This window comes from Papio anubis, chromosome 8 (genome assembly GCF_008728515.1).
Source record: "Papio anubis isolate 15944 chromosome 8, Panubis1.0, whole genome shotgun sequence".
Lineage (NCBI taxonomy): Eukaryota > Metazoa > Chordata > Mammalia > Primates > Cercopithecidae > Papio > Papio anubis.
In genome coordinates this window covers 71,760,385-71,780,430 of record NC_044983.1, presented here as the reverse complement: position 1 = coordinate 71,780,430, position 20,046 = coordinate 71,760,385, and the positions used below count along the sequence as shown (strand labels likewise).

The window sequence follows — 20,046 nt, the reverse complement described above, 5'->3', positions numbered from 1 at the left end:
CATTTTCCAGATGAAAAAGTTGATTGAGTTTTAAATACACTGTATTTAGTTTTATACACTGTATTTAGTTTTATACAGTGTATTTAAAATGAAATATATTGGATTTGGATTTAGTTTTTAGCATATATATACACACACACATATATATACTGTATATATACTGTGTATATATATGCTGTTATAATATATAATATATATTTTCTATATACAGTTATATACATATACCACATATTTAAAACTAAATCAACTTTTTCATCTGGAAATGTAATTTATTTACATTTCTTTCATTTATTTATTTTTATTTCACACCACTTGGAATACAAATTTATTATTTAAAATATATATTTTTTTACATTTATTTATATATGTCATGGAAGTCAGGAATATAGCATCTTCCTATGGCTGATATATGACATTACTGAAACCTTAAAGGGGTTTCAAAAAACAATGGAAATTGCTCTTCAATTACTGCTCAATATCATCTAGGTCAAAATTCAAATAATTGTTTTCAGCTGACATTGTCCAGTGTTCGAATGGGCAAAATTATATAACCATCTCCTGCACATCAGTTTTGCCGTTATTTGGGAGCACGGTGAGCCTGTCATAATGCTGAACTCTTTAAAATAAGCTCACTGACAGGTGTTGAAATGAAGCTATTCTACGGTTAAAAAGTCTACTAGAAAATAAACATGAGAAAAATAGTTTTTGAGAGCTATGCCCTAAGTGCATCAATAATGTCATAAAAAAAACTTTCTCCTTTTATCATCACACAATCACTGAAATTAGCCGAAGAATGAAGACTTTAAATTCAAAGCCAGCAGATACTGTTTGATTATTGGAAGCTTTGGAATTCAAGTGGAAATGTGATGTGGCAATTCTAAGAGTGTGATTAGGTTTCTTTTGAAATTCGAGATTTGTTTGCATCTTATCAGTCCCTTCTTTTTCATTTTTGTAAAGTTCACAGTTAAGTGCCCCAACTTTAAGGATATAATTCAATGAGCTTTTACAAATGTACACACCCAAATAGCAAAAATCTTAACCAACATATAGAATATTTTCATTACTATTGGAACTTCCCTCATGCCCTATTCCAGGCATTTCCAACTCCTATAGGCAACTGTTATTTCATATTTTTTTAAGGTTTTCATAGTCTTAAACTTCACGTAAACAAAATCAAAGAATGTGAATTTGTATTTGTTTTCTTGCCATAGAATAATAATTATTATTTTTAAGATGTCCTCTTATTGTTGTATATGTTATTGATTTTAAGTTGTTCTTCTTTGTAATATAGACATTTAAAGTTATCAATCTTCCTCTATGGCATGTGTCCTCCAAATTTCAGCGTGTTTTTTTTTTTAAACTAAAAATTCGCTTGAAATATATATATTTTTTTCTTTATGGACCATATGTTACTTAGAAAATGCTTTTAATTTTGAAATATTTCAGGCTTCTTAGTATCTTATTTTTATTGATTTATAATTTAATTTCATTATAATGAAAATGATCTATACAATTTAATTTTTAAAAGTATTAAAAACTTATTTTATGCCCAGAATATTAATTAACTTAAAAAAGATTTCATATGAACTTGAAAATAGTATAAATACTGTAGTTTTAGGGCTAATATCTTATAAATCTTAAGTTACTTTGGTTGATCATGCTGTTCAAATATTCTACATTTTTACTGATTCTGTCTAATTTTATCAATAATAAAAGTGGGTGTTAAAACATTCAGCTATGATTAACAATTTATCTAATTTTACTTTTTAGATCTGCTCATTTTTTCTCCGTATGTTTTAACATTTACAATTTTTGTATCTTCTACTCAATTGCCCTTTCATTGTATAAATAGTCATTCTCTTTTGCTGGTAATATTTCTCATCCTGAAGTCAAATTGGTCTAATATTGTTATAGCTACACCAGCTTTCTTATACTGCCTGTATTTGCATGATATGCTTTTTTACCTTCATTTTCCTTTTAACCTATCTGAATTTTTGTAAGTGGATCAAGTATATGTAATTATCCTTTCATACCTCATCTGACAGTATCTGTCTTTTGTTGACAGTGTTTACTCCATTTTTAATGTAATTATTGGTATGGCTTGATTTAGGTCTGCAACCTTGCTACATATTTGGTGTTTGTCCCATCTTTTAATTGTTCTTTTTCATCTCTTTTCTTGTTTTTTTTTTTTTTATTATTTTTGTGTATTAATTACATATTTTTAGTATTTCTTTTTGTCTCCATCTGGCTTATCAGCCATAACATGTCAGGCTCTAACTAGAATTAATATTTATCCCATATATAAAGTATAAAAACCTTAGACAATAATTAGACCTAACCCTAGCCTTTTCTTTCTTTTCGCACATAATTTATTAATACATAAATTATAAACTCCACAATATATTTGTTTTAAATGCTCAAAGTTTTTTTCAAAGAATTAAAATAAGAGAAAGTTTTCAACATTTGCACATAGCTACTGTTCTTGATGCTTTTTATTCTTTTCTGTAGATCTGACTTTACATTTGCTGACATTTCTCTCTAGCCTGAAGACCTCCTTTTAGTATATGTTGTAGTACAGGAAACTTAGCTCAACTTTTATTTATCTAAAAATGTTTTTATTTCACTCTCTCATGTGAATAATATTTTTTTCTGGGTAAAGAATGTTGAATTGATACAATTTTGCAATGAGAAATTTTATTTACCTGACATACTAGTCTTAGGTTTTTACAGATTTTCCATCTATACTCATATGAATTTGAGCACCAGAAATGTCTATAATTTTTAGCTCATTACCAGCTGTCTTTATTCAGTTAGGCATTGGCATAATATCATTGACTTCTACAGTCATAAATGCATTAATGAAAATTTTTTGTCTTCTATAAAATCATTATTAAATATGTTTTTATCAGTGTTTCTCACATGAAGATTTATAATCCTATTTGAATTTAGAAATAGAAAAAATGTTTATCTAAATGGAAAAAAATTGATTTTTTCGATCAGATAATTATGTGAACCATCATATTTTCCTTTTTACCTTGGGAGTCAAAACTAATCTTAAGGATCAGTCTGAATAACTGCATTAGCATAAATGTTTAGCATAAAACTAAATTGCTTGTCTGTGTATGCTAATGTTCTCTTATTTTAAATGTATTTTTGAAAGTAGGCAGTGTATAAAGTAGACATAAATATACAGATATTTTACATATTTGGTACGATAAAGTAAATCAAACTTTTTATATGTATGTTGAATTCCTTTCCATTGGCAGAAAAGATACTGACATGGACATTTTACCAAGCCTCCACCCCCAGAGTTAGGGCTGTTTGAAAGAGTATCTCTTGTCTAGAGCTATGGCTATGTCACAAGCAAAGGAACTGAAAGTTGAAAGGTAAATAAATAAGCACACAGAATCATCAGTAAAAAGAGAGGCTAGATAATTCTACTCAAAATTTTGAGAACTGGAGTACAACAAATGAGAATGAAGAAACCAAAGATGGAAACATCAAGATGAGGCCCAATGAACCAATAAGAGGTGGGTCTATAAAAACTCTGAAGACAACACCATGCTACTTGTTGCTGGCTTCTGTATGTTATTTCTGACACAATGCTTAGGAAGTCTTGCTCCACTAAAAAAAAGCTGGTAGAACATATATAGACAATAATAATATGTTAATTATATTAAAAATGTGGGACTTATTTTTTTTTATATATATATATTTTTATTATACTTTAAGTTCTAGGGTACATGTGCATAACGTGCAGGTTTGTTACATATGTATACTTGTGCCATGTTGCTGTGCTGCACCTATCAACTCGTCAGCACCCATCAACTCGTCATTTACATCAGGTATAACTCCCAATGCAATCCCTCCCCCCTCCCCCTGCCCGTGATAGGCCCCGGTGTGTGATGTTCCCCTTCCAGAGTCCAAGTGATCTCATTGTTCAGTTCCCACCTATGAGTGAGAACATGTGGTGTTTGGTTTTCTGTTCTTGCGATAGTTTGCTGAGAATGATGGTTTCCAGCTGCATCCATGTCCCTACAAAGGACACAAACTCATCCTTTTTTATGGCTGCATAGTATTCCATGGTGCATATGTGCCACATTTTCTTAATCCAGTCTGTCACTGATGGATATTTGGGTTGACAACTGACTAATAGAGTGAAAACAATACACTGGTTGTTTGTCCTTAAACTTCCCCTTTTCTTCATTCATCAAAAGTGTATCTACTGAATACCTAACATAATGAAGTCATTTATACCGGGGTAAATTAAACATCAATCTAACCTTCAAGAACATTTTATTCATTATATAAAGTTAAATAAGTTTGTAAATATCTAGAGTCCAAGGTGAATGTGATATATTTCATAAGTGATGTACAAAAAACATACTGGCTGGGCACAGTGACTCAGACCTGTAATCCCAGAACTTTGGGAGGCCAAAGAGGGAGGACTGCTTGAGCCCAGGAGTTGGAGACCAGCCTGGGCAACAGGGAGAAACCTCATCTCTACAAAAAATACAAAAATTAGCAGGGCATGGTGGTGCAGGCCTGTAATCCTAGTTATTCCGGAGGCTGAGGCGGGAAGATCACTTGATCTTAGGAGGCAGAAGTTGCAGTGAGCTGAGATCGTGCCACTGCACTCTAACCTGGGAGACAGAGTGAAACTCTGTCACAAAACCGAAGCAAAACAAAAAATACACGCTAAGAAAGTTCAAAGAATGGGGTCATTTCCAGGGAAATTTCCACAGATGATGTCATAGACAACCTAGAGTTTGGGGAAGAGCTAGGATACAGAAAGTCCCAGATATTGGTGAGAAAAAAATCATTAATGCTATGGTCATAAATTTTTATATTCTGTTTTCTTTTGCAATGATAGCAATGCTGGTGGTGGTAAGTAATGATTACATATCCCAATTCAGAGAGAACCTGATACAATATGCCTTCTTGCATGTGGTTAATATTCTGGGAAGAATGATCACTGCATGTATTGCCCATGAAATTGTAATTATAATTATAGCTTACATAATTATAATATAATAAAATATAACTACTTTTTCTGTTGACTTGAGTGGCACAAATACTACCTTTCTTTCCCACTAAATGTAACAAAGATTCCCTTTGTCTAACTGTATGCTGTGATCCTCCACCAGATTTGCCATGATAGTGGTTGAAGAAGGATTTAATCTCGTCTTGGGACAATTTGTACTATTTAGGGAAAGAACTCTGTAACTGAGGGTTACGTAAAGGGCCTGCTGGCCAGCAACTCCCTTGCAACTCATCCTGTAATCATAGAATGAATGACATGCTCATTTATTTCTTTTGAAATACTTATTAGTCACAGCAGTAGGATTTTCCCAGGAGCAAATAGCTGACCAATTCTTGCTGCTGTGTAATAGAACTCCTTGGCCTCAGGGATCACTCTAACTGGGGATTCCACTTGCACAGGTACGTGACACAGCCAAGGATGAAAGCAAAGGTGAACTCTGCCTTTGCCTGCCCGGGTCTCTGTGGGTGAGCTCTCAATAAAGGAGGAAAAGTGTTTGAAGCAGTGGCAGTTACTGGCTGACATAGTGACCAACTGAAGTCCTTAGAGGGAAGAAGGTATTGGGAGAGGTGTTTAAACTCTGCCTGACTTGTTTAGTAACTCAGGCGGTCAGTTTCTCTGCTTGCAAAATGATGGGCATATAAGATCCTTGGGGAATCCTAAGTCTTTCTCTTTTCTCGTTTTTATTAATATAAAAATGAGAGATGAAACTTTTTAATATTTAGACATTCTAACATGTCACATTTATTATGAATTAGTGAATGTCATTTTATATATTAAAAAAAAAACTTTTCTACATGCAATGAATGATGAGGCATTCTGAAGACAAATGCCTTACATTGTACCTTTTCCTCATTTATTTAATGGCACAACACCCATTTTCCCCAGCTTGGCAGCTTTCTTTTACCTGACTTATAACATGAAGACTGTAAGTTTCATGAAGGTAGAAATCTTATCTGGTTCATCTTTGCCTCAATAATGTCTAATGTAATGCCTGGCTTGAAAATCAGTGTTTAATAAATATTAGGTAGGAATTAAAATTATTCAACCACATGCTCATTTGTGCTCATTTATTTAGATATTTCAAAATGATTAATAATTTTCTCAAATTATATGAACTGCTAGCAGCACAAGCAATATAACTATAATCCTCTTTTCCATCTAATTTCTCTACATTATGAGTAGTGAATCAAGTGGAAAATTTCAGAATCATTTCTTAGTCATTGATATCTGAAAATTTCAGCTCACTTATTCAACATTTATTGAATTCTTACAGCACTACAACATGAATAACACCAAAATGTGTAAGTCACAGTCCTTCAACTGACACAAAATAGTTCCTGGTAGAGAATAAGGACTTAGGAATGAAAAGCTTCTTTTTAGTGAGTAATCGTTCCAGTCACTCATCTAAACAATTTATATGTATTATCTCATTTAATCATTAGAAATAAACCAATTAGGTGGGTGCTATTAGGTTGGTGCAAAAGTAATTGCGGTTTTTGCCATTGAAAGTAATGGATATTACATAAGGATTATAATATTATTATCCCTATGATCAAACTGAATTACAATGAAGTAAAATAATTGACCTGTGTTATTCAAACAGTTTGGAATTCAGATAGAATCTAAAGCCTGAAGTCTGGGTAACTGCTGTAGTGATTGTTCTCGATACTGTATACTGACTGATATATATATATTTTTAAGTCCACTGATTCTATATATAAAAAAAAACAACAGTGTGCTAAGGATATTGTCACTGGGTTTTCTTTAGGTGTCAAGGAATGTTCACAGAACTCTCAGGAACAAATTCAAAAGTAGGATTAGTGACAAATGGGAGTCTGTTTGGGAGAAGACATTGCTAGGCATTTATTGTAATTATTCTTTGAAACATAAATAGACGTGGTAGAGAAGATTGCATGCTTTCAGCTTTTTGAAACAAATCAATCTGTGTCTTCTCTCCCAGGGTTTTGCTTTCATATTAGCATACTGGCACCTATCGCTTTCCCCGGCACTTTATTCCATTTTCATTTTGTAATGTTTTCAGGCATGTTGGAGATATTTCTATTTCTACATTCTCTTCCTTCAATGAGTTGATAGGTTTTTAGTGGTAATTTGAGTAAATAAAAGCTTTGCTCTCTAAATTGTGAATTCAGATGAGATGAGTAGTATTTTAGAGAATTTAATGAGTGAAATTAACGAAGTAAAAGCAATGAAAGGGCTTGGTTATGACACCTGATTAATAGGCTTGTAATCAGTAACTAAAAGGCCAGTGTTGGTGTCCAGGAGCTGAGGATGGGGAACAGGTTTTCCCTTGTGGAATTTACAAAATAAAATAATTGATAAGTTCAGTCAATATCTGGTAACTACCTTTGCTCAATGAACGTAGGCATATTTTGGGAGAAAACATCATTGTCACAAATTAGGCATGAAAAAGAACTGGCTAGTGCACTGAAGAGTTCAGTTTTTGAGAAAATGGGAAGAGTCAGTGAATCATTCTAGGTAAAATATTTTAAAAGTTAAAGAAAATATACAAAATAAATGAGGAGAGGTCCTTGATGGATATAGTACAATGAGAGTTATTTGGGTACAAATTATACTTAATGTCATGTAAGTGGCTAAGATCACTGTGAGAATGCAGAAAGGATGGCAAGAGAGAGAAGAAAAGACAGAGACAATGATGGTGAGGGTTAGGCTTGGGTGTTTAGACAAAGTCCTCAGTTGGGGGCAGATGAAAGAAGACCAAAAGATAATTAGTGATAATCTAAAGAAATTACATGTATAATTAAAACTGTCATGCTTGTTATCAAATACTACAACTGGGGTTTCTTATTTGTTGGTTTTTTAAATAATAACTTTTACATCTGACATCTCTCTCCATTCATACAGTGAAATCTCCTTTAACTCTGGCCATATTACTGAGAAAGAAGGCTTCTTCTTAGAAGCGACCGATAAGAAGAGACTTATGGCCTTTGTTCTATTAAACTCTGATTGTGTGCTTTATCCAAACAATATTGCCTAAGTACCTGCTATGTACGAGGCACAGGGAGAGATTTTGATAGTATTTTTTTTTTCTTCCAGGGAAATGTCACATAATTATCAAAGGTTACGAAGAGCTCTGAACCCATCTTTTTTTTGCTTTGATGCATAAATATTTTTGCTTTTGTCCACGGATATTTCTCTTAGCCCTTTTTCTCTAGACAACAGAAAACTGAAGCAAGAGTTAGTGCTGACAGTTTATATGGAAGGTGAAATCCCAAGGCAGTGAGATTGAAGGAAAAGGGGAGTAGACAGAGAAGGATGTGAAGCAATGCATAGTCATGTGTTACAGCACTGCCCCCTGCTTTACACAAATCACACAAATAAGTCCATCGCTCGGCAGGTGCATCTGTTTGGCTATGCCTGACTCTTTAGATGGGCTCTGTGGATAAAACATTCTACAGATAACTCTATGGAAGAATAGAAAGGGAGGAAACTTATTTTCTCATGGTTCTGGTTTTCCACTTAACAAACCTTGCCTATCAAGGAATTAATTAACTGCCCTGAACCTCAGAGTTGTATTTTCTGGTCCTTTTGGCAGTTGTTCTATAAACTAGATGTTATATGCCACATGTTTTATCTAGCCTGGAAGTGATGGGATGGGGGAAGCCTACCTCTTACAGTTTGTGACTGATTTGGCCTTTGATCCAAAAGGCAGAGTGAGTTCAGCCCTCCTGGATAGCACCAGACACTGAGTCAGTAGGCTATGGCAGCAGGGTTGTGGATGACCCCTCTGGGAGAAAATACCATAATGATGGCTGAAGATGAACAAGCAACTATGGTGCTGTAAGGTAACAGCATCAAGAAGATCCAATAGGATGCATTAACCTATACCTAATATGATATTTAAACATTACGGGATTCTTCTTGCACAGTTTCTATGTTACCATCTCTTAGAATAACGAGTTCCACATATTGCTATTTGATAACATTTTTATTTTCCTTTGGTTATTTTCTCATTTTCAATGTCCATATCTTTATTCCCTTACTAACTTTATTTATCTCAGGATTATTTAAACATGCATGCTCTGCCTAAACAGATAGAGACTTTCCTGCGTGATGCAGGGGTATGGTCTGTCAGCATTTCTAGTTATTCAGGCAGTGTGTCTATACACACACCAACTGCATGGGGCTCATTCTCAGCAAAGCTGCTTTAAAAAGTGGGGCGTGGGATGCTTTTCACCTCTACTTACTTCTCATGTCTATTCCCAGTTTTATAATGCTGCTTTTAAGAGCGGAAACACTGATGCCACAAACAAAACCTCTTTACCTCAAGGCTCTACAGTGAATCCTTTCCAATATCAAGAATAATTTGTCACTCCTATTTCTGAACTCTGTAGGGCAATGGCTCCACCATGGTGACCTTGCAGCTTTGCACATGTCCACATAGGCCCTACAGACAAACACTTGGACTTGAACCCAAGCTAATGTGAGTGTTGCCAGAATGTCTTTCAGTCCTCCTGGAACCCAAGAGGACGGGGGGCCAGTGAAGGGCTGCTGTGAGGCCAGCTCCCACTCCCTTCTCCATCTCCCCTGGGTGGCTGATGGGAGTAAGTTTCACAGCACCTTCGAGTTCTGATGGGGTGTGGGGCTGTCTTCCTGTCCCCTCACCATGGCATTGCAAATTATAAAACAACTTAGAGCAGTCAAAACCTGGTTCCTCAGGAACAGGATATCCCACAACAAATGTTGCACCCAATCATGCTCATTTTTGTTTTGATATTGTCCATTTTGATGTGTGGAAAATGGACCATGGAAAACTAGCCCCTGGGGCTATCCTTCCCTTCATTGTCGAGGGAAGTAATAAGCTGAATCTAAAAGTGACACATTATATTTTTAGCTGTTTAATCAGTCAGGCTTGATTTTTGGCCTTTTCTTGTGTGTGCTTGACACCTTCTCTCATTATTTTGCATATAAATTCTACTTTACATAATTCATTTTCTTCTGTTTAATATGTGTGGTTAGTAGTTTAAATGTTTATTTTCCCACTGGATTTAAACTATTTAAGCATAGTGATTGTATATGTTTCGCATTTTTCTCCAGAAGACTGAGTACAATTCATGGAATATAGAAGAAATGTGTCCTGAATAAATATATGAATGAATGATCCATTTATGCATGGATCAAGAGAAATACAGACTACAATATGGAATGTGTTAATTCTGTAAGCAATACTTTCTTACCTGCTGACAATAAATTTGAAAATTGTGGAGTTTTGAATCCCTTTTCATTATAATATGGAGGAACAGGGAGAGAGTTGAAGTGCTGATGCATTTGAAATATATAAGGAAACCCTTAAAAGTTTGGCATTTATTTTGTTTTTCATTATTGGTTAGGGGGAATGATTAAGGCTGCCTTTCATATTCAAAAACTAAACTATCAACTATGAAGGTACTTTTATTTGTTTTTTTAAATAATAAAGGTGGAAGTAAGATGGATTGTTTTTTCAACAAATATTTATTATGTACTCACCATGTGTCAGGCAGTACTATAGATGCTATCGATAGAGCCACAAATAAAATAGGCAAAATTCCCGTTCACATAGAACTTAAACTCATGTTTTCTCACCCATTCTTCTGTGGATTAGTTACAGCTTCCTTCTCAAACTTAAATGTTTGTAAGACTCACATAGGGTTCTTGTTAAAATTCACAGTCTGATTCAGTTGGCCTAGGGTAGGCCCTGAGGTTTGGCATTTCCAACAAGCTTCCTGGTGATGCTGATATGATGATGGCACTGGTCTGCCAACCACATTTTGGTCTATAGGTATTAGAGGACTTACGGATCTATGATCTTGAATCTAATGGGTTTCAGTGTCAGGATCTGTCATCTGTCTTCCTTGTAACTTGACTAGACATTTTCCTAATCCCCTCCTCACAAGCCCTTTTCTACCACCTTATAGTTCTTTTCTTGTTTATAGCCATTTACTTTAATCCTTGCTTGCATTTGGTCATGCTGTCTTTTAGCTGTGAATCTTCATTCCCTTTCTTCTGTTTCTAAATGTTTTTTTTTTTTTTTTCTTTTTGCCTGATTTGCACTGAGAGGAACTTTAGCTTTTGTTTAGTTTACCGCTCTGAATTTTCAAATGAGGACCCTGGTTATTCCTGGGAAATCTTCTCACTACCAGTTGCTAGCAATTTCTAGAAGAGGGAATTGTACATGTTTTATGTACAATTTAAGTAAATGTAAGCTTTTTTTTTTTTTTTTGAAAAACCATTTATTTCTTTTTTAAGTCTGATCCACCTGATTTCATCAAAGGTAATCTGATTATTTCTAGGCAAATTTAGTCACTTCCAGTATTTTCTAGTCATTTCCATTGTAAACTCAATTCATAATTTCTATTCTTTTTTCTTCCATTTAGGACTGTATCTGAAGGGGTATATATGTCAATGAGGAAGCAATGTGACGTTATTCATTATTGTTCTCCAACCATACTGGAATTGGTTGTTCTGTCTTCATATTCACTGATCTCCAAACATCAGCACCAAACTTCCCTGGCCTTTGCTGAAACACACTGCCCAGCTTAGTGCTAAAACAGTCATTTTCCTTTCTAAGGTAACCTGCAAAATTAAATTGAGTTATTTTCTGATTTCACACTAGGCAATCTATGTGCAGCACCTTCTTTTAAAGAATCCTTTGTCTCACTGTGAAAGAACTTTGACAACTTTCTTGGAGCATGCAGAGAGAATCTGACCCATTTTTCTAGAAAACAGAGTCATTTTAAATTTACTGGCCCAGCAATGTACAGAAAATGATGCTTCTCCCCAAAGCTTAGTCTCATTTCAAGACTATAATATTGAAATCAAAGCAAATGTTCCCTCCACCTTTTGGTTTTCTGGGATTCTCTTCTTCTCATTCTAGACTTTTTTTTTCCCTCAGGAAGACAAGGTGCTAAACTTCTTCAGCATCCTGTAAAATCTGTACATTTTTGGGGGTGTTCTCCCACATACCCAACCATGTTTTCTTCTCCACATCAGCTGATATTTATCTAAAAGGAAGTAAAGGAACACATCTTTTTTATTTTGCTTTTTTTTTGTAGCTCATCTTTTTCTCTTACAATCTTTAGGACAAGGAATTAGTTATTAACTTTTCAAAAATTTTTATGTTAATATCGTCAGTATATCTCTGACTTTGATGCCATTAAATGTTTATTTTAAAATAATAAGCTACATGCTGACTCTTCTTTTTTATTATTACTTTATTTTTATTTTATTTATTTATTTTTTGAGACACTGTGTCTCACTCTGTCGCCCAGGTTGGAGTGCAGTGGAGCAATCTCGGCTCACTGCAAGCTCCGCCTCCCTGGTTCACGTCATTCTTCTGTCTCAGCCTCCCAAGTAGCTGGGACTACAGGTGCGTGCCACCACCCCTGGCTAATCCATTTCTGGAGTAAGAGTGATTTGGATTATATAAAGATGTGTCACATAAGAAGAAGTAAAGGGGAAGACTAATTCATTGGACTTCAAAATATAATTCTACCACGTACACAATGTTTTTAATTCCTTGGTGTTCTTGACCTCTGCTCTCAGCATATTTTATATTTCCAGCTCTTTTGTTGCCACTCTATAGTTCCTTACATGGCCCTTGGTGTACGGCATCCATTTTTTTTTCCATTCCAGTTTTGTTGTATAATGAATACAACTGCAAAATGACTGAGAAGTTTTGTTTTATCCATAACCAGAAATTCTTCCCAACTCACTGCCAGCCAAATACATGAAAGTCGGAGTAGATATATGATTGTGTAATACTTAGTATACCTTGAAAGACAGAAGCAGTTACAGACTCATTTTTATAAGTGATATATCTTACCTCTATTTCACAGTCAAATATTGAACACCATGTTGTACAAATTAATAATAAGTAGAGATTAGGACTTTATGAAGATGGAAAAATGTGTTGATAATTAAACTTACACTCAGAGATTACAACTCTCTATATAATACATTTTGTACTTCTCCCAACCACACACAACAGATTCCATATGCCACTCCAAGTGCATGCTTTTTAAAAAATTCATTTTTAATCCCTCCCTATTTTATATTGTTCAGATAGGCTAATTTTGCCTTTTCCTTAACAAAGATTGTATTTAGAAATATAATATGCATAGAACCACACAATGCTTCCCGGAGAGATTGTTTTCTTATGTCAAAGTCCACTTGTCAAATTTAGAGATTCAATGCTATTTTTATGAAATTATCAACATCATTTTTCACAGAATTAGAAAAAACTACTCTTAAATTCATATGGCACCCAAAAAGAAACTGAATACCCAAAGCAATTCTAAGTAAAAAGATCAAAGTCAGAGGCATATACTACTTGACTTCAAACTATACTGCATGGTTACAGTAAACAAATTGGCACGGTTTTAGTACAAAAACAAACACACAGACAAATGGCACAGGATAGAGAACCCAGAAATGAAACCACATACCTACAACCAGCTGATCTTTGACACAGTCAGCAATAATAAGCAATGAGGAAAGAGCCCTCTATTCAATAAAATGGTACTGTGATAACTGGCTAGCCATATGCAGGAGATTGAAACCGGACCTCTTCATTTCACCATAAAAATTAACTCACGATTGATTAAAGATTTAATAAGACCTAAAGCAATAACAACCCTAGAAGAAAACCTAGAAAATACCATTCCAGACATTGGCCTTGGCAAAGAATTTATGACTAAGTCCCCAAAAGCAATTGAGACAAAAACAAAAATTGACAAGTGGAACCTAATTAAACTAAAGAACTCTGAACAGCAAAAGAAACCATCAACAGAATAAACAGGCAAACCTGCAGAATAAGAAAAAATATTAACAAACTGTGCATCTGACAAAGGTCTAATATAAAGAATCTATAAGGAACTTAAACATATCAGCAAACAAAAAAACAACTCCATTAAAATGGGCAAAAGACATGAACAGACACTTCTCAAAAGAAGACATACATGTGGCCAACAAATATATTTAAAAATGCTAATCATTACTAATCATTAGAGAAATGCAAATCAAAACCACAATGAACTATCATCTCACCTCCATCAGAATAGCTATTATTAAAAAGTCAAAGAATAATAGATTCTGATGAGGTTGCAGAGAAAAGGGAACACTTATACACTGCTGGTGGTGTAAATTAATTCAAGGGAACACTTATACACTGCTAGTGGTGTAAATTAATTCAGCCACTACAGAAGGCAGTGTGGAGATTTCTCAAATAACTGAAAAGAAAACTACTATTTGATCCAGCAATCCCATTATTGGGCATATACCCAAAGGAAAATAAATCATTTTACCAAAAAGACACATGCACACATATGTTCATTGCAGTGCTATTCACAATAGCAAAGACATGGAATCAACCAAAATGTCCATCAATGGTGGACTATATAAAGAAAATATGGTACATATACATTTTGGAATACTACAGAGCCATAAATAAGAATAAAATTATGTCTTTGCAGCAACATGGACATAGCTGAGACCATTATCTTAAGTGAACTACTGCAGGAACCGAACACCAAATATTGCATGTTCTCACTTATAAGTAGGGGCTAAGCATTGAATATACATGGACACAAAGATGGGAACAATAGACACTGTGGACTGTTTGGTGGGGTGGGGGGGGGCAGCAGGAGCTAGGCATAGGCTACAAAGCTATCTACTGGTTACTATGCTCACTACCTTGGTGATGAGATCATTTGTACACTAAGCCTCAGTGACACACAATTTACTCATGTCACAAACCTGCACATATACTCCCAGAATCTAAAATAAAAATAGAAGAAAAATAAATAAATAGAAATAACTTATCCATTTGTTTCCCAAAAAAGAATTCAGACATATTTAAATACTCTATTAACAATAGAAATGTTTGAGCTCAATATTTTTTTATTTTATTCAAAGCATTTAAGAAAAATTGGAAAATATATACATATGTTTATGTAGACACTATATATGTGTATATATATTTGTGTGTGCATAAATGTATATACATATAACAAGATATATACACATACAACAAGTTAAAAAATTATCTGTGCTTAGTCTTATGTCACATATTTTGCTGATGGGGTCCTTCGTGTCAGTGTAACAATCATTCATAATGTATTTTTTTGTATTATATATACTTAAACTATGTGTTAGGAAATGTTTAAACAATACCTTGATACCTATTGAAAAGACAGAATATGAAATAAATCTAAAGGCTTTTCTAGAAAATAATTTTTAAGTAGTGATGTTTTCATAATGCTAATGCCTCTGTACTACTGTGTTCCAGTCTAAAAGTTCCATTATGTTATTTTTATAGATATTTTTACTATTAATTTTATATGGATAGACTTTTTTCATGAGCAGATAAAGCACCTATGTTTCTGTAAAGTTGCAACTTATGTTTGTTTATTTAATAATTAAATAAATATTCACTGTGCTTCTTCAGCATTTCAGGTATTCTGCAAATTCCTGGTGAAGAAGATAGTTATGATTCTTACTCTCAAAGAGCTTTCATTTTAGTGGAGATGAGAGGACATTAAATAACATGTAAGGACGTAAGCTCTATGAAGCCTGGAATTTTCTCCTCTTTTGTTAACTGTTGTACCTAGTACACAGTAACCACTAGACACACATTTGTTGAATGATTAAATATAAGAATGACTGAGTAAATATAAGGTTCTATGGAACTATAAAATGGCGAGATGATATTTAATTTAGTATAGGGGTCAAGGAGGCCAACTGCTCAAGTGAAAAAAAAGGTAGGGCCATAGTAATTAACCTTATTGGAAAATTCTGAAGATGGTAACCAGAAGTAAACATAGACTAGCAAAGGAAGAAAGCAGTCAATACTCATCCCAGATGACCTCAGGAAACAGAGCAAGAGTTGATAAGACATTTGATCTAGCGCATAAAAGGGATTTAGTGAGAATGGAATGAATCAAGCCTATGGAGAAGATGATAGAGATTCAAGTGTCTGTCACTTATAACACTTGATTAGAGGGATTTGTCTCCAGGTCCCAACTAAGGGAACACTGATAAATGATAATGGAGATTTTCACCCCAATACATTTTGAAATACCTTTCTAATTGTTCCTTAACTCTATTCTCTCCCTACTTTAATCCACCCTACTTATGCTCACAAAACCTTCCTCAATAGAACAAGTAGCAAATAAGCATTGTGGGAAAAACTGTTCAGACACAATAAGTGATAATAACCCCAAAGTCCCCACAGTTCTTTTCTTTCACAAGGGAGTGTGGTCATCTATGTTAATCATGTCTAGGTTCCTATAATTATTTCCAAACCCCAAAACTATAATGGATGAAGACTTACCACAGCTAGCACCTCGGAGTCATCTCTAGAAACAGAATGGAAAAAGGAGAGGAGTTCTTTGGCCTATAATTTGGGGAATAAATTTGCCTTTTAGATTTTTGCTTGTAAGTCAGCATTCAGGACACAAATATTATCACTTTGTAGCATTGCTAGAGGAAAAATACCTGCTTTCTTATTATCTGTTAATAGCACTAACATGATCATTCAAGTTACTGCTGTTTTGGTGAACACGGTAGCTCAGAAGATCATGTCTTAGATTAATTTCTTAAATTCTCTTGAAGGAAAGAAAAGAGTAGTCAATTAGAATTTTATAAGAATCATATCCTTCCAGAAGTTGACACTTGGTCAACGCAATGACTGTCAAAGAGCTAAAGGTCTATCTCCTGGAATTAAACAAGAGGCTGAAGGAGACAGAAATAGGCCAAGCTTCTGTTTGAAAGTGGGAGAAACTTTCTAGGGCTTCAGGGTTTTAAATCCCTCCAACTGCTTTTTAAAATTAGCTGTTTCACCCAGATTTTATTTAGAGTTCTCAAGTTTACTCAGTCTTCATTAAAATTCAGAGAAAAACTGGTAGAGTCAAATATCAGTAGGAAGTGGGCCCAATGAAAGGTCAGGTCTTATTGAGAGAATTTGGATCAGCTCAACTTTAATGACTAAATGCAGTCTTCTTAATTTTCTCTTGCATCAGCATTTAAACAGGGATCTGTACAATCCTAATTACTGACTAGAGTAACATTATCTGCATTTATCCTTTGTTAACAGATATTACTTTTGCTTATTTCAGGAGCCCTGCCAGAAATTACCTACTGTATGCTCAATTATCCACCTCCCCACAGCAACACATTATTTTAATATAAACTTTTCACTGTAGTCAGCAACTATTGTGTATTTTCTTTAAATTGAGTTGTCATATCTTATTATAAGATATAAAAGGAAATGGCTGGAACACTTAGGGTTAGGCAGAGTCATTTTACTGTGGTTTGGCTTCTATTTTCAGCATATTTTCTATCCAGCAAGACTTAACATGACCACGAGAAAATAAAAATATCTATGAAATAAACAAAATAGTTAAAATGAGAAATATGTACTGTGTATCAATTGGGCTTAGCCATTTTAAAAAATTAAAGGCAGATCCTACTTTGTGCTAACCTACTGTGCTGGGCAAGAAATGTAAATACATCCTTATGATGAAGATTAATCTCTAGGTTAAATCAGTTTCAGGTTTCCTGCCTGATAACAAATCTCATTTACATTCTGAATACCAAATGGGATTGAGCCAAAAATGGTTACAAGCTATGCTTTTTGTTGTTGTTGTTGTTTCCTTTTCTAAGTCCTATCTGAACATAGAGTGACAATCTTTAAAGGTCCTCATTGATTGTGGTTTATTATTCAATTATCTAAATGCTGAGCTCAAGAGTAAATGGGAATTCCTCATTACAATCTTACTATGAAATCAAGAAATGTAGACTAAATATGTCAAAATATATCTTCCACAGGATCTTCTGAACCTCCTGACGTTATAATATTGGTTATGAAAATATCACGCTAGATAATTAAAACAAAGATTTTAAATATAAGATCATTTCTAGTTCCTGAAAAAGTGATCAATTATAATCTATTATCTGCTTTCCCACAATGCAAGTAATAGCTTATTTTAAAGGAAGGTGAAAGAATGCTAATGAATTATTCACCAGCATGATTATTGCTCCCTTTTAATAATGTTAACTTTCTGTATAATTCACACTCAAAAGTATGACTTCCATTGACCAACATGTAAGTGTTTGATTAATCAAGGCATTTGAGTCTTCTTTATTTCATTTTATGTTGGAAAGGACTATTCCATACAGTCTCCTTCAATAATTAGGATAAAAATGTTATATTCCACAAGGATATGCTGATGACAATAATTTTCACCCAGATAAATCTCAACACTTGTATTTTCTATTAATTTTCATTTTGTAATAGCATCGTGGAAAGAGCTAAATTCATATAGCATTTACATGTTTGAGTTCAAATATATTATTTTAAAGGTAGCTGGGTAAAAGAAGAGAAGTCTGTTGGCAGGCTGTGGGGAAGCTAAACTATCATATCTTAGTTTACATTTTGAGAATCAAAATGTTCAAGAATATTTTTATCCCATTTTTGATAGGGTCCTAACTTGGAAACACTGATTTTTGTAAATAAATGATACAGAACTGTTAGTTTACATATTTGTTGAAATTTGAGTCAGTAGAGTATTCTTCATTGTTTGCCAAGTCTTAATTCTCCAGGAAAGTATGTAGTATGATCTTGACCCACGTTTTTTTTTTTTTTTTGAGACAAAGTCTTGCTCTTATCCCCAGATTGGAGTGCAGTGGTGCAATCTTGGCTCACTGCAACCTCCGCTTCCCAGATTTAAGTGATTCTCCTGCCTCAGTCTCCTGAGTAGCTGGGATTACAGGCGCCCGCCATCACGCCCGGCTAATTTTTGTACTTTTAGTAGAGACAGGGTTTCACCATGTTGGCCAGGCTGGTCTCGAACTCCTGACCTCAGGTGATCTGCCCACCTTGGCCTCCTAGACTGATGGGATTACAGGCATGAGCCACCCAACCTGATAGATTCAATTTTTTAAAAATGGCACTATACTTTGTTTACATAGCCTTTGATTATGTAGGATGTTCTGCAGACCACTTCAAATGATCTCAGATCAACTGTGAGTTTAGAACGGATTTCAACAATAAGTTAAGTGAGCTCTCTTCCCTCTAATTTCTTAAACAGTAAGAACACATGTTTCATTAAAGTATACAATATTAAATAAGATTACATTCAGAGAATGTCTGTATCACAGCTAGCTATTGATGCATATAAAACTACCCAAAATTTAGTGGTTTATACAGCAGTTATCTTTTTTGATGACAGTTCTGGACAGTTGTTTCAACAGGTCTCAACTGAGTGTATCTCGTGCACCATCAGGAATCAGTCAGGGGTCTCCCCTGGGATTTCAGCCAGAGAATAGGTTTAAAATCTGAAAAATGTGGTACAAATTCCAGCTTCTCTACCTCTGTACCCGTGAACAAGCCATTCAATTTATTTAAACATCACTGTATCCATGCATAAAATAGTAGGAATAATATCTACTCTACAAGGAAAAAATTGGGGGCTTATTTTCGCCAGAATGTAAATTAGATTGAGTGAAAGATACCTCTGGTTAGAGACACTGTGTTAAATGAAAAAATCCCATGCCTCCTTTTATATATTTCTACCTTAGACTCCAGTATGAGTCTCTTCTATTCTAAATGCAGTAGTGGAATCAACTAGTAAAGAAAGGGTTCTAAAGGCAACTTTCTCTCTGCTGGTTCCTGGGTGTATTTAAACACCAGTTTTAATGAACGTGGATTTTCCTGGGATCTGGTCATCTCCCCCTGATTGTAAGCTCACAATGGATCCAAAGGTTTCTATTCAAGTCAAAGTACGTAGCTCTATTTAAGACAGGGGCCTAGACCACATGCATTAGCTTGACTTTTATTTGAGCTCCGCTTACATTTTCAAAAATGTATGTGATTCTTACAAAAGACATTATTTCATTCCTGGTTTGCAATTTTTAAAAAATATTTTAAAATTTCCTATGACACTACTAGGAACTCCAATGGAAGGGGGAGGTGAGTCAAGCATTCT

At 34.4% G+C, this 20,046-nt stretch overlaps 1 long non-coding RNA gene across 1 annotated transcript in view; it reads right to left on the bottom strand.

The window, feature by feature from the left end:
- LOC108587266 overlaps positions 1-18,386 on the bottom strand; it is an 81,199-nt gene extending 62,813 nt beyond the window's left edge. The window contains exon 1 of the long non-coding RNA XR_002523855.2: positions 16,392-18,386. This is a non-coding gene — a long non-coding RNA (uncharacterized LOC108587266). The remainder of the gene's footprint in view (positions 1-16,391) is intronic.
- Between the last annotated feature and the right edge of the window lie 1,660 nt (positions 18,387-20,046).